We start from the raw sequence: 15,130 nt of genomic DNA, 5'->3' as shown, positions 1-15,130 counted from the left end.
GTGCTGAAAGGAATGATAATGAATTGATTTAAATGACAGTGCAACATTGCACCCGGTTAAACTAGATTGTAGATGATTAATGAGGACAATGGGTTTTTGTGCTGAAATGTTTAATGGAATAGCCCCTTAGTGTTTTGCTAATGTATCTTGTATGCCATGCAAAAATGTCCTCACAGTCTATCTCTTGTATTATTTTGTTCTCTTCCAGAATTCCAGCGTCTCTTCCCAGAATGAAGATCTTCATAGTAAATGGGACATTTCGTCTTATCCGAACAGAACTTCAAAGCATTCAGTTCGTGGCTTTGTAGTGGTGGATGAGTCTGACCGACTCAAGTCTCCCACCATCAGCACACATAGCAGGTATAAGGACACTATTGACAAAAAGATTCAGTCCACCACCTTCAAATCATCAGATGAGAACTTCACCTCTCAAAAAATGAAAACAGATTTGGGTGAAGGCCACCTGGAGCGGCTCCCTTTGAAGCCCTCTGGGGACACAGCTGACCTGGATTCTGTTTTGAATGTGAAGACATCAGCCAGTCAAAAGGATCTTGTCAGGCCGACAGTCCATCCTGATTTAAACCAGCTGACTGAAGAAGGTTTCTTACTTCCTTCAAAGAGCTTCTCTGGGTACTCCCGTAAAGTAGTTAAACAGCCTTTGGTTGATGTTCACTCAAAAAAAGGGTATAAAATGCTAGTAGGCAGTGGACAAGCTGACTACAAGCACACAAGCAAGGAACAAGTTGCACTTAAACATGGTGATGTTATATTAGGCATGGATGGAAGGAGATACAGGCTTCTCAGTGGACCTCCAGGGCCTGTTGGACCACCAGGGAAAAGAGTGAGTTACCACAACTAAAATCCTGATGAAATGAGGTGAAATCACATGCTCTCAGGGCAGCTGATAATACTTAAGTGATATTCTTTCTGTAAAATGTGCCAAATTGAAAATCTGAATCCAAAAAACTTCCCCCTCATGGTGACTAAATAGATTCAACTTGTTTATATGAAGAGTATCATTTGTATTTATGTAATAGAAACAATCTTATGTTTATTATATTGGTGAATCTCTCTCGTTTAAATTAATTAGATGAGTTAATTAAGAGTTGAAATTATTTAATAATTTTACAAGTATATTCTTGAAAATAGTCCATTAGAATGTACAAAACAATTGGTTGAGCAATATAAGATAAACACTGCAACACAAATACAGTACACTAATATCAATACTGAAGTCCTCTGAGATCATTTTCACTACAATTGATAAATGAGACTAGCCTGGTTAAAACCAGACCATTCTCATTAGTAACTGAGTTATGGTCTGGCAAAGCTTCATTAATAACTCATTTCCAAAGGGGCGTCACTAACGGACGTCGCTCAAATGCCTCTGGGCGCAATTGGATAGACCTAAAAGCAATCAGAGCGATCGTCATCGTGTAAAGCCATATGCTGCGTCCCAATTCGCCTAAGTTACACTACGCCATAAAAGTATGTACTCTTTTTGTGAAGAAAAGGTATTTACTTTTGAATGTGTAGCAAAAAAGTAGGCAAGCTTTGGGACATACTACTTCGTCATCTTTATCGGACGGATCTGTCGCGTGCATCCTGTCACGTAAACTGCCCTGTCAATCATCTTGTCACAGTTAAAATCCTCTATTAAATCTAATTTAATTTCCTACCGTTTCAGAGAGAAATGTAGTAGCACGTTCATCTGCCAGTGGGTCTTTCATGGAGACTGTCCTGATGTGTTTGCAATTTGAATATAATAATGCATTTAAAAGTTGGTGCGCTTCACCAACGGACGTCGCTCAAATGCCTCTGGGCGCAATTGAATAGACCTAAAACCAATCAGAGCGATCGTCATCGTGTAAAGCCCGCCTCAGCGTTTCTGATTGGTGCCTCGATTTGGACGGATTCGAAATCGGCTTGAATGGGCTCTTTGCCAGACTACTTGCAGAGCAAATCTAAATTTGCCGGAAGTTTGTCTGGGTTTTCCCAGGCTAAAATGAGACAGAAGATGGCACCATTTGCGTCATTCTGCGTGGCGAAATGTTTCACCCCTACGTGAAATTCCCGATTGTGCCGATTCCTATTGAAATGACTGGATTACGATTTCTGCGCTAAATATGATTGCACCTTGCTGCGATTGACCAATCAGAATCAAGTATTCCAGAATGGACAATAGTCTTGGCAGTAAAATGAGCTAGGAACTATTTTGGAATACTTCATTGCCGAAAGCTGAATGTTATATAATCATTCCCTCTCTTAGTGGAGTTTAACGGAACATTCATTTGATCATCCTTCACATCAGTAACATTACACTACTACAGCTGCCCTTTTCTGAATTGTAACCTCCTTGCATGAAACCAAAATATCAGGCCTGTAGTTCTTTCAGTTCTAAAGCTGCTCTTTGCTTAAGGTTTGAGGTCTGGCAGCACTACGAATTGGCATGTCTAAGAGTGTCACATTACGTAATATACATAAGATTAAAAAGAGCATGGACCTATAAATATTAATTAACTCATGAGTCTTATGGTTTCACAAAGTCTTTTGCTTCTGCTGTTTCGTGATTTCCATGCTTATATTTGAAAATGAAAAGCAATCCTCTATAAACTTAGCATGATGGTTGATGACAGTAACCTCACACTTTTCTGTGGTGAAATGCTTTGATAAATGCCAAAGTCCCATGCTTCTGCTTCATATTTAGGACTCTAAGATTGCTGTTTTTGTTTGCACAGGGGTGTGCAGGTAAAAGCGGCTTTATTGGATACAAAGGCGATAAGGTGAGGAAAAACACTTCTTTAAATACTACATTGCAGTGTTCTGTGAAGATGACACTGATTTGACCTGTATGTCTCGACAGGGTTCTCCAGGACTCAGAGGAGCAGATGGGTCGAGAGGTATACCAGGACTCCCAGGTCCACCGGGACTCCCAGCCCTCTACCTTTGGAGGAACACAGAGGAGGATTGGGCTGCATTCAGGGTAGGCCTCAACAGTCTGACTAGCCTTAAAGATATAACACAAATTCTATGTGCCACAGTTTAAATGCCTGGTACAAAAATATTGAAGCTGAATTAGTATAAATTAGATGAATCTAGGTATTAGTCGATTATACTGCCCATCCTTACCAAAGCTGAACATGGTCCAGTGAGCCACCGCCCTGTGTCTTTGAAAGCTGTTGGAAGACCTAGTCTTTCTGTGTTCCTGCCAGACCTTGTATTCTATCTATTTGTGACTCTCTATTTTTGAGCATGTAATTAAATGTAATTGTAAAACCACAGGTTTGACCTCCCTGTAGATTCTCATAACTCGAAACAGTTGTGAATATCTGCTTGTGATTGTGCAGCGGCAACTTGGCATTATGTAATGTTTTTTTTTTTTTTTTTTTTTGGAGCATGTCCAAATGTTGTTCCTCGTCATTTGGCACAATCCTGGATTATGATTGATGAGTTTAGTCCTCCAAAGAGTCGTTGTGTGTATAAATTGAGCCATGGGTGGTAGGAGAGGGAGTTGTACCTTTCTGAAAGAGTGAGACTTTATGTACATTCTAAGATGCTGTTGCTTTAGACCATCTTTTTGTGATTCGTGATTTGGGGTGTTTTATTTTTAATAAAAAAAAAAAAAATTACATTCAATTTAATTATTTAAATGAAAAAGTCTTTACTGTATGTGAATTTTTTTTAGCTTAGATAATTGTGGAAACTATATAAGTGCTTCAATATGGATGATCATTTCCTATGGTGTAATGTATAATTTGGCTATTGTTTCGGAAAATTATGTCAATTTCTTTTGTACATATTTTTGGCAGAAAATATCGGCCCAATTTTCCATATAAATCTTCACTACATTGTCATGGTTTAATAAATATATAAATTATGTTTAGATATTTTGTTGGCTTTTTCCCTCAGATTTTTGTCACCATGATCAGTGATAAAAATTATTTGGAAAAAGGCCAAAACATATTTAAAGATTATTTAGTTAGTTACTTAGTTAGTTTAGGTCATTACATTTATTACAATGTCTAAATGTTCAGTGTACACTAAGGTTTTTGATGGTCATCTAGGCAAGTGCACTGGGAGGTCCGATTCCCCAGCTTCTCTTAAACTCACCTTCTCTGGACCAGGAGTGAGCCGAACCCTTGCCCTGGTGCCAATTGAGCACGTGCCAAGACAAATGTTGTATAAAGGCGGCCAGGGTGATTTAATAACAGTGTGACAGAGACTGTGTGTCTATGTGGGTTCGAGGCCTTTGCTTTTCCAGCCCACACTGTAGAGACAGCATACACTGTCCTTCAGTTCTTCTCCTCTATTTGAACAGGAGAGATGCCTTTCAACACTCCCTGGTTTGTTTTCTTATTGAGATGAATTGAAACATACAGGCATTAAGTGTTATTAGAGCTCAGATTGAGGATTTGTTGTTTAGAAGAGTTTTCTCCCTCTTAATACTAGTCAGGTACAGTGTTCCTCATCACCTCGCGAATGCAGTCTGAATTGTATTTATGCATTCGTGCAGAGGCTGGGTCCAAAACTGTTTGCTCATTTAATATTCACTACATAGTGAATGCCAAAATGAGTGAATTGAGACAGCTTAAACAGTCAAATAGATGCAAATAAATAAAATAAATTATATTTGGAATTTGTTTTGTTTTTTCAGTGTTCATTTTAATTTTAGTATTTTTTATATGCCTTTATAATTTTATTAGCTTTAATTTATCTTCATTTTAGTTTTTATTTTGTTTAATCTTTATTTAAAATTAACGAAAACAATTTTATGGTTTACTATTTAGTAATTTTACTTTACTATTTAACATATATGTTTGAAACTAGCAGTATGTATGTATGTGTGTGTGTGTGTGTATATATATATATGTGTGTGTGTGTGTGTGTGTGTGTGCGTGTGTGTGTGTGTGTGTGTGTGTGTGTATATATATATGTGTGTGTATATACATATATGTACTGGTCCCATATATACATATTGTATTTATATACAGGTGCTGGTCATAAAATTAGAATATTATCAAAAGGTTGATTTATTTCAAGAATTCAACTTAACAGGTGGAACTAATATATTATATAGACTCATTACATGCAAAGTGAGATATTTCAAGCCTTTATTTGTTATAATTTTGATGATTATGGCTTCCAGCTCATAAACCCCACGAAAACAGGATTTCAAAAAATTAGAATATTACATGAAATCACACAGTAATTACACAGTGATACCATGGTCATTGAACCAGGTTTTGGTTATTTTGGCAGTATGGGCAGGTGCAAATCCTGCTGGAAAATGAAGGAAGCATGAAGTGCTCTGAAAATGTCCTGGTAGACGGCTGCGTTGACTCTGGATTTAATAAAGCACAGTGGACCAAAGTCCTCTTTTCTTGATGAGAGCAAATTTTGCATCTCATTTGGAAACCAAGGTCCCAGAGTCTGGAGGAAGAATGGAGAGGCACACAATCCAAGATGCTTGAAGTCCAGTGTGAAGTTTCCACAGTCTGTGTTGGTTTGGGGAGCCATGTCATCGGCTGGTGTTGGTCCACTGTGCTGTCCACTCAACGCAGCCGTCTACCAGGACATTTTCAGAGCACTTCATGCTTCCTTCAGCAGACAAGCTTTATGGAGATGCTGACTTCATTTTCCAGCAGGATTTGCACCTGCCCACACTGCCAAAAGAACCAAAACCTGGTTCAATGACCATGGTATCACTGTGTAATTACTGTGTGATTTCATGTAATATTCTAATTTTCTGGGATTTTGATTTTGTGGGTTTCATAAGCTGTAAGCCATAATCATCAAAATGATAACAAATAAAGGCTTGAAATATCTCACTTTGCATGTAATGAGTCTATATAATATATTAGTTTCACCTGTTAAGTTGAATTCTTGAAATAAATCAACTTTTTGATGATATTCTAATTTTATGACCAGCACCTGTATATGTGACCCTGGATCACAAAACCAGTCACAAGTCGCACGGGTATATTTGTAGCAATAGCCAACAATACATTGTATGGGTCAAAATTAACGATTTTTCTTTTATGCCAAAAATCATTAGGATATTAAGTAAAGATCATGTTCCATGAAGATATTTTGTAAATTTCCTACCGTAAATATAAAACATTTATTTTTGTGAGTGAATGCAGCACAATCGTGAACATAAATGGACAACTTTAAAGGCGATTTTCTCAATATTTCGATTTTTTTGCACCCTCAGATTCCAGGTTTTCCAATAGCTGTATCTTGGCCAAATATTGTCCTATCTTAACAAATCATACATCAATGGAAAGCTTATTTATTCAGCTTTTCGTGATGTATAAAAGACTGGTTTTGTGGTGCAGGGTCACATATATAATATACTACCAGTCAAAAGTTTTGGATCGGTAAGATTTTTTATGTTTTTAAAAGCAGTCTTTTCTGCTTACCATGGCTGCATTTATTTGATTAAAAATACAAAAAAAATAATAATATTGAGTAATATTGTTAAATATTATGACAATTTAAAATAGCTGTTTTCTATTTTAATATATTTTAAAATGTAATTTATTCCTGTGATCTTCAACCTGAATTTTCTGCATCATTACTCCAGTCATCAGTGTCACATGATCCGAAAAGCATTTCAGAAAGCATTCTAATATGCGGATTTGATGCTCAAAAAAACATTCATTATTATTATAAATGTTGAACAGTTGTGTACAATTTTTTTTTTCAGGATTCTTTGATGAATAGAAAGTTCAAAAGAACAGCATATAATCTTTTGTAACATTATACATGTCTGTACTGTAACTTCTGATCAATTAAATTCACCCCAAACTTTTGAACGGTAGTGTTTAATGTTACAAAAGCTTTCTATTTCAGATAAATGCTGTTCTTTTGGACTTTATACGCTTCAAAGAATCCTGAAATAAACTGTTTTCGACATTGGCAATAATGAGAAATGTTTCTTGAGCATCAAATCATCATATTAGAATGATTTCTGAAGAATCATGTAACACTGAAGACTGGAGTAATGATTGAGTAATGAAAACATTAAAAATCTTACCGATCCAAAACTTTTGACCGGTAGTGTATATATTATTTGACTGTTCAAACTGCCTGTCAACCGAAGCTCTGATAAAGTATGTGACATTCATTCATCTGTTTGTTTTTTAGCGAACATCTTATTATCAGTTGCTAGCAGCTGGATGGCCTGTAAGTATTTTAAATTGGAATCAATTAGTAAAACATAATTATATAATAGGCACATGGTCTCTCTTACTAAACCCTTTCCTTCGGATGTCCCGCAGAGAGAGAGGGGACACCCTGGACCAATGGGTGAGACAGGGAGACCTGGTTTACCTGTGAGTAAACATAATCAAACACACAGAACACAATTAATGAAGACTGAACTGTTACAGTACACATTACTTGCCTGTGTTGCAGAGTATGAAAGGATATTACAATGACCACCAACTATATTGAGGGTCATTGTGCATCTTTGACTAGTACTGTTTATGGTAAGAATATTACATGTTGGAATATAGAGTTCTGTGGTTAATTGTTGTATTTCTGAAGGGATTACCTGGAGACCCAGGCCAGATAGGACCACCAGGACGTAGAGGCGATATGGTAATTATTCCTAACTAGTACAATATCTTTGCTTGTGTGCGTGTATATGTTCAGAATAGCAATGAAAGTTCTATGGTATCTTCAACAGCAGTTAAATGTTACTGAGGCACACTACTGTTCAAAAGTTTTTGAGAGAAATCTCTTAGGCTCACTAAGGCAAAAATACAGTAAAAAAAGTAATATTGTGTAATGTTATTGCAATTTAAGATGACAGTTTTTTTATTTTAATATTTTAAAAAATGTAATTAATCCTGTGATGGCAAAGCTGAATTTTCAGCAGTCTTCAGTGTCACATGATCCTTCAGAAATCATTTGAATATGCTGATCTGGTGCTCAAGAAACGTAATTTCTTCTTATTAACGATGTTAAAATAAGTTGTGCTGCTTAATATTTTTGTGGAAACCATAATGAATTTGTTTTTTCAAAATTATTTTATGAATAGAAAGTTCAAAAGAACAGCATTTATTTGAAATATAATTTGTTTGTAACAATTTTAAAGTCTTCTTTGATGAATATGTAATTTCTTTTAAAAAAAAGAAAAAAGAAACTATTGAACGTTAGTGTAGATTTATGCAAAGCGTCTACAGAGTTGAGTTACAAGCAAGCACTTTCTAACAGGGTGACATGGGACCAAAGGGTGTTCGAGGCCGAGCAGGGACTCAAGGAAAAGATGGAAAGAACGGGCCGGATGGGGTGGCTGGATCTCCAGGGGTTCCTGGCCTACAGGTGAGACTGAGGGCATGGGATGTCAATAGTATAGCTTTTGTAGTACCGGTAGTTGTAGTAGTAGTAAAAGTGCAAGTTGGGACACAAGTGTGGGTATGTTAGTGCTTTTGGATAGATTCTGTAAAGCTATAAATTGTGGCTGTGTAACATATGACCTTAAATTGCGGAAAACCATATGCAGTATATTTCTGGTTGTGGTTCAAGGGTCCTCGTGGTTACAAAGGTGACACAGCGCCCCCTGGTGACAAAGGAGATGAGGTACAACATGAGAATACACTCCCCTGTATCTGTCTCATACACATATTTTTTAATATACTTTTGTACATAAAGCAGTTTTCCTCCCTTCATGAGTAGGGTTTTCCTGGTGCTCCTGGCCCCAGAGGAGACAAAGGACAGGCTGGCCAAAAGGTAAGAAAAGTCTGCACCTGAAATATTTATAATATTTTTTTTTGTGTGTGTGTACAAATTCAACACACATTCTGCCCCCTAGTGGACCAGGATGGGAAACTACCACTAAAAGACATGTCTTGTTATTGACAAATGTGAGAATGGTTACGCTTTTGTTATTTTCATTTTTGGGTGTTGATTTTTTTATTATTATTATTTTTAAAGGGCGCAAAAGGAGAAATTGGGTTTACTGGATTTTCTGGTCCTCCAGTAAGTAAATTATACACCCCCACCATCACCCCCCCACACACACACGTACATTATTCTTGTACTGTTAATTTTTGTTGTTGTTGTTTTTTGTTTGTTTAGGGATCTGTTGGTTTACAAGGTGTTGAGGGGATCCCTGGACCACCCGGTCCAAAGGTGAGTTAATTGAATTAACTTTTGTAATAATCATCATGTCATCATGCTTCAATAAATAACAATTTATTAAAATGAATATTGAATAATAATAACAATAATAACTCACAATTTATTTTTATATTGATATTGACAGTATAAACCATTTTATTTTCTTAGGGTGATCCAGGAAATGATGGAAAACGTGGTCCTCCAGGGACAGTGGTGAGTCACAAATAATCTGTTTATCTATTTAGACATAAGTAATCTGTTCAACTTTAATAAGAAAGAATAACTGCTCCCAAATGAAACATGATTCAAAGAAATTACATTTTTCAAGATTTCAAATAGTCAGAAGTGCTTTAACAGAGGAATCACCCTTATTCAGCTATTTATGGATACTACTTAAGAATGCTCAGTTATGCATTTATGTGTCTTGCCAGGGAGCACCAGGTGCTACAGGATTCGTTGGCGCTCAAGGTGTCAATGGCTCAGAAGTAAGTGATTGAGATGAGACTTGCTTGCTGAATTTGTAGTGAAATCTTGTACAAACCATTAAAGTATGGCAACATTATCTGACTATGTCGCCTACAAATCCAGAGCCGGACAGTAACGGAGTACATTTACTTGAGTACAGTACTTAAGTACAATTTTGAGGGATCTGTACTTTACTCGAGTATCATTTTTGGGGAGTACTCATGACTTTACTCAAGTACATTTGAGAGGCAAATATTGTACTCTTTACTCCACTACACTTCTATCCATAACTGTGAGTACCCGTTACTACTACTTCTAAAAAAAAAAAAATTAAAAAAAAAGGAAAAAAGAAACATCTCGGAAACCCTCAATTTGTTGTTTCCCTCTCAAATGTGATTGGATTGTGCAGGCGCCACTGATTGGGACAGCCTATCAGCAATCACCTTCAGCTTTCCGCCAAAGTCAACTCCATGGTCAGATTTAGATAAGAGACGAAACCATGGATGAAACAATGGATGAAGATGCAGCAGGTCCATCCCGGGATGCAATATTTTTTTCCCCAGGATGGTAGGGGAAGACTCATGAATATTCATTAGGGAAGTCATCCCTGATTGGTCTTAACCCCAGTGACGGGTAGGTTTAGGGGTAGGTCATCAGACCAATCAGGGATGACTTCCCTAATGAATATTCATGAGTCTTCCCCTACCATCCTGGGAAAAAAATATTGCATCCCGGGAATGTGCCAACCCGTGGCCCCACCTCGCCAGACTATTTAAATTTTCTGAACAAGTTAATGATAGTTTTCGCTTCAAGTGTTTGCTGTGTTTACCAATGTAAGCACTGTGGCAGTAGTAATGCAATATTTAGAAAATGTACTCTTGATACTCAAGTACTTTTAAAAACAAGTACTTTAGTACTTTTACTTAAGTAGACATCTGACTGTAGTACTTTTATTTGTACTTGAGTAAATTTTAGCAAGGGGTATCTGTACTTTTACTCAAGTAATGTAGCTGTGTACTCTGTCCGCCTCTGTACAAATCTTGAAATCTGATTGGAAGCTGTTGATTAACCAAAACACTTTTGCTGTTACAGGGGGACGTTGGACCTGCTGGCCCTGTGGGGCGGAAGGGCCCTCAGGTATACTGACATTTTATTGTGTCATGGCTTCTTGAAGCCTGTTCTTACAGAATGATCAGAGGCTGAAATAATATGAAACCTGTTCTGACCGTTCCTCTTAGGGGCCTAGAGGGATCGAGGGAAATAGAGGTCCACCTGGTCATCCAGGGTCACAGGTCAATTTCACCATGTAGACTAGCAATGTTATTAAAGTAGAAAAAACATACAAATAGGGGTCTTTTGTGACATTTAACATTGTTCATCGGTGTTTGCTTTTTTTTTCACAGGGACTACTAGGTCAGGGTGGTCCACAGGGTCTCAAAGGTGACCAAGTAAGTTATGAAACCATGTACATGTGTGTATGTACAAAATGGGAACTCATTATCTGTCATAAACATAATCTGTCATGTACAATAACATGTTGTGTTTATGAAATGGATGCTCTAGATGGTTTTTGTTTGTGGACAGGGACCAGTTGGTCCAGTGGGTATCAGAGGGCTACAAGGCATTGAAGGGCCCATGGTGAGTCAGTTTCTCATATACTGAATGTAATCTATAGGAAAACACTTATAAACTCATACGACAGACCTTCAGCAACCAATATAACAAATTTAATGCACTGTATATGTGTTGTAGGGGTGGAGCCGAACCCGAATACGGTATTCGGAAAGGCACAAATAATGTGTTTTTTACGAATACTTATTTCGAACAAATACTTAAAAAATATTTGTATTCGGGAACAAGAAAAACTTTATATCAAAAAGCTGCGTTTCCTCCGGCTGTAAATCCACTTGTTGATAAGAAAGGAGGAAATGACACGGAAATATTTTGGATTAGGTTAATGTCACGTTGCCATAAGGGGTCGTTCACGTTGCCATAAGGGGTCGATTTCAAATGTAGGCGCGCGGCAAGCGCGCTCGTTTTTCCAGGCGCGCCTATGTTGGTTGCATAGCAACGACAGACGCGGTGCGAACTGCGCTCTCCATGATGACGAGGAAGTATCAGCAAAGAATTAATTGATTTCTAGCCCTTGCATTAGCTTTAGATATATTTATGGAGATGAGAAATGAAATAAAAAGCCGTCATCATGTCATTAATATCAGTCCATCAGAAAAGCTGTTCTAGGCTTATTCTTGGCTGGATAACTCTTAGCAGGTTTAAAAAGCCCTTTTAAAATTAAATATGAATGCAGTTTTAGATTAAATAAAAGTACAGCCAAGTCAAATAAAACACGTTTTATCTCCTGTATTTGGTAACACTACAATAAGATACCATTCATTAACATTACTTAATGTGCATCTAACATCAACACATTGAGTGAACAATATATTTTTACAACATTAATTAATGTTTGTGAATGTTATTTAATACAAACACTTGATTGGTCATGTTTGTTCACTTCAGTCATTGTGCATTAAATAATGTTAACATAAATAATGTTAACTTTTGATTTTAAAAATGTATTTTTAAATGAACCCCAAGGAGAAAAATTGCGACAGTATATAACTATTGTTTATTGTTAGGTCATTTTATCTAATGTTATCTAACAAATTGAATCTTATTGTAAAGTGTTTTTAATACTACAGTTTCCATCTTTGTAACCGTGATATACACTTTAATATATGTAAATTTAATCTAAATTAAGCTTTGGTACCGAAATTGGTACCGAGAACCGTGGATTTTCACTGGTATTGGTACCGAATACTGAAATTTTGGTACCGTGACAACACTAGTAGCTCTGTTAGCTCGGTAATTTAGACAATAGGCTGTTGACAGAGTAACGTTAACGTAGGTAATGGCTGTTATGTTATTTTCTTTTCAATGACATTCCTTGTTACATGTTCATTGCTGGATTTATGGAAAAACATCAACCAATATTGCATATCCATAATTATTATAATGGATATAATTAAATAATACTTACAATATAACGTAAATTAGAAGTGTAACGCAAAAAAAATGGATTTTTACACCTATTTTGAATTTTACTCGAATACAAATACAAATACAAATAGTTTTCCCCCCTCAACAAATACAAATACAGATACAAATACTGGCTGCTTTGCACACCCCTAATGTGTTGTATACATTTTAATTCTGATTAACATGCTAGAGATGTACATTTAGATTGATTCAAGTCACTTTGTCTTTAAAGGGGATCTATTATGCAAAATTAACTTTTACATGGTGTTTGAACACTGATGTGTCTCCACAGTGTGTGTAAACAACCAGCCTATAATGGTAAAAATCCTCCCACAAATCAGAAGCAGTGTCTGAAAATCCGCTGTTCCAGATTTCCCCCTACTGTGACCTCACAGTCGGGACAAGCCCTCCCGTGACTGGTGACGATCTGTCCTATTAGCATAGATCCTGCCCGGAGTGAGCCGCACATATTCCGCCATGTTTATATCCTCGCTATAGCACCTATTGATAATGTCTGCGCCACATAAACATGACAAATGTTCTGTTTTTGGATGTACCAATGAACATAAGCGTCTCCATAGATTTCCAGCATCTGAGCCACTAAGGACACCGTAGATTTATTTTATTTTTGAAGGAAATGTGCTGAAGAAATTAGGTAAAGTCTTATATGTCTGTGCAAATCATTTTACCACCAGACTGCATCACAAATGAGGGGCAGTTCAATGCTGGATTTGCACAAAAGTTGATTCTGAAAAATTGGTCGATAACAACATCCTACTATAGTTCCCACATGAGCACCTGTACAACAATTTATAGATGATGATAATGGAACATGCTAATCAATAAGTTGAATAAAGTTAAAGGAGCTGTATGTAAGAAATGTATTTCAATTAATCATAAAATGGCCCTGATATGTCACTAGACATTAAGAAATCATGTTAATTTCAAATACTTATATCACTGACAACAGTAGTCCGGCCAGGATATTGTCATTTAAAAAGTGAAGTTGCAGCCCTCAACTGATGTTGATGTTGTCATGTTGTGTTTTGGCCTGATGCCCCACCCTCCACCCATCTACCAATCACAAAGTCAGTAGTGTTTCAGCATCCGGGTTGCCAGCTCTGCTCTAGTTACCACAGCTGCAGCTACAAACGTTCCTGCTGGATCCTGCAGCCTATCTGGCAACCTCGAGTCAGGGGGGAGGGGGAGGGGATACACCGCTCTACAGTAATTTGAAAGTGATTGCAGTACCAGTTTTGGGCACAATCTTACATACAGCTCCTTTAACTCCACATCAACTACATAAATTCCTCAACTAACCATTCAGAAACATCCTGTTGCATTCTAAAATTTGTAACTTCTTCCCGAGTCTCTCCATCTGTGTCCAACTCCGGTTTGAACATACAAGGCCGAACATTTTGGCTGCGTGAGGATCTCCAGTTTTGTTGTTGTCTGTTGCTGGATTATCTGAAGCAGGAACTGTAAAGGCTCCACCCTCTTCTAGAAAGGGGGCGGGGAGCAGCAGCTCATTTGCATTTAAAGGTACACACACGGAAACAGCGTATTTTTGCTCACACTCAATAAGAGCAAACTAGACATGCTATAATAAATGATCTGTGGGGAATTTTTGGCTGAAACATCACAGACACATTCTGGGGACACAAGAGACTTATATTACATCTTGTAAAAAGGGGCATAATAGAACCCCTTTAAAACGGAATTAAATTTCACACAGCCATATTGCAATCCTAGCTGCTGTTGTGCTCTGGCAGGCTAGAAACATGCTTTCTATGCAGATGAAAAAGAAAAACTGAAACCATTTTTTGGGAATACATAATATAAATAGGCTCTTTCTATTGTTTTTTGTCTGATTATATTTCTGAAAAATAGCCTAGAATGCAAAAAAAATCTTTCAGTTAGGAGTCAATGATTACTATCTATCTATCTATTTATTCATTTGTATTAATTTGTCATGTTCCTCATTTTTTTTATTAATTTTGTTTTATTTTTTTTAGGGTATGACTGGACATCCAGGTCCAAAAGGCTTTCCAGGTGTCACAGTAAGATATCTGATTCAAATCTCACTGTATGTTTCTTTGACATTAAGAGTCAATTTTGTAAAATATGTTATTTATCATGTATTACCTCACTAATTAGTGCCTCTGATTCAGGGCTATCAGGGCCCGTATGGAGAGAAGGGTGACGGAGGACCCAAGGGGAAAAAAGTAATCTCTGGCAGCACCACAATACATTCAAAAGTTATGAAGATTTAAATGCATACTTGAAGGATTCATAAAATGTTCAATTTATGATTGTACTGTATGTCTTTAGGGACCACAAGGAGCACCAGGGATCATGGGTCCTCAGGGAGTGAGGGGCCAATCAGGCCTTCTTGGCTTACCTGGTGTCAGAGGTCAGCCAGGTGCTCCAGGTATCCAGGTACAATGGCAGAGAGACTTCCCTATAACATGCCTTACATCATATGCATTGGTGAAAC

At 37.1% G+C, this 15,130-nt stretch overlaps 1 long non-coding RNA gene across 1 annotated transcript; it reads left to right on the top strand.

Moving 5' to 3' along the window:
* Positions 1 to 11,205: 11,205 nt before the first annotated feature.
* Positions 11,206 to 14,859, top strand: LOC311083626. Its single transcript, XR_014606332.1, has 3 exons — positions 11,206 to 11,232; positions 14,649 to 14,693; positions 14,805 to 14,859. It is a non-coding gene; the product is annotated as an uncharacterized lncRNA (long non-coding RNA).
* Positions 14,860 to 15,130: the final 271 nt, after the last annotated feature.

The sequence above is a fragment of the Abramis brama genome (assembly GCF_963993115.1).
Source record: "Abramis brama genome assembly, chromosome: 5".
Taxonomy (NCBI): Eukaryota; Metazoa; Chordata; class Actinopteri; order Cypriniformes; family Leuciscidae; genus Abramis; species Abramis brama.
This window is presented reverse-complemented; position numbering and strand designations above follow the sequence as displayed.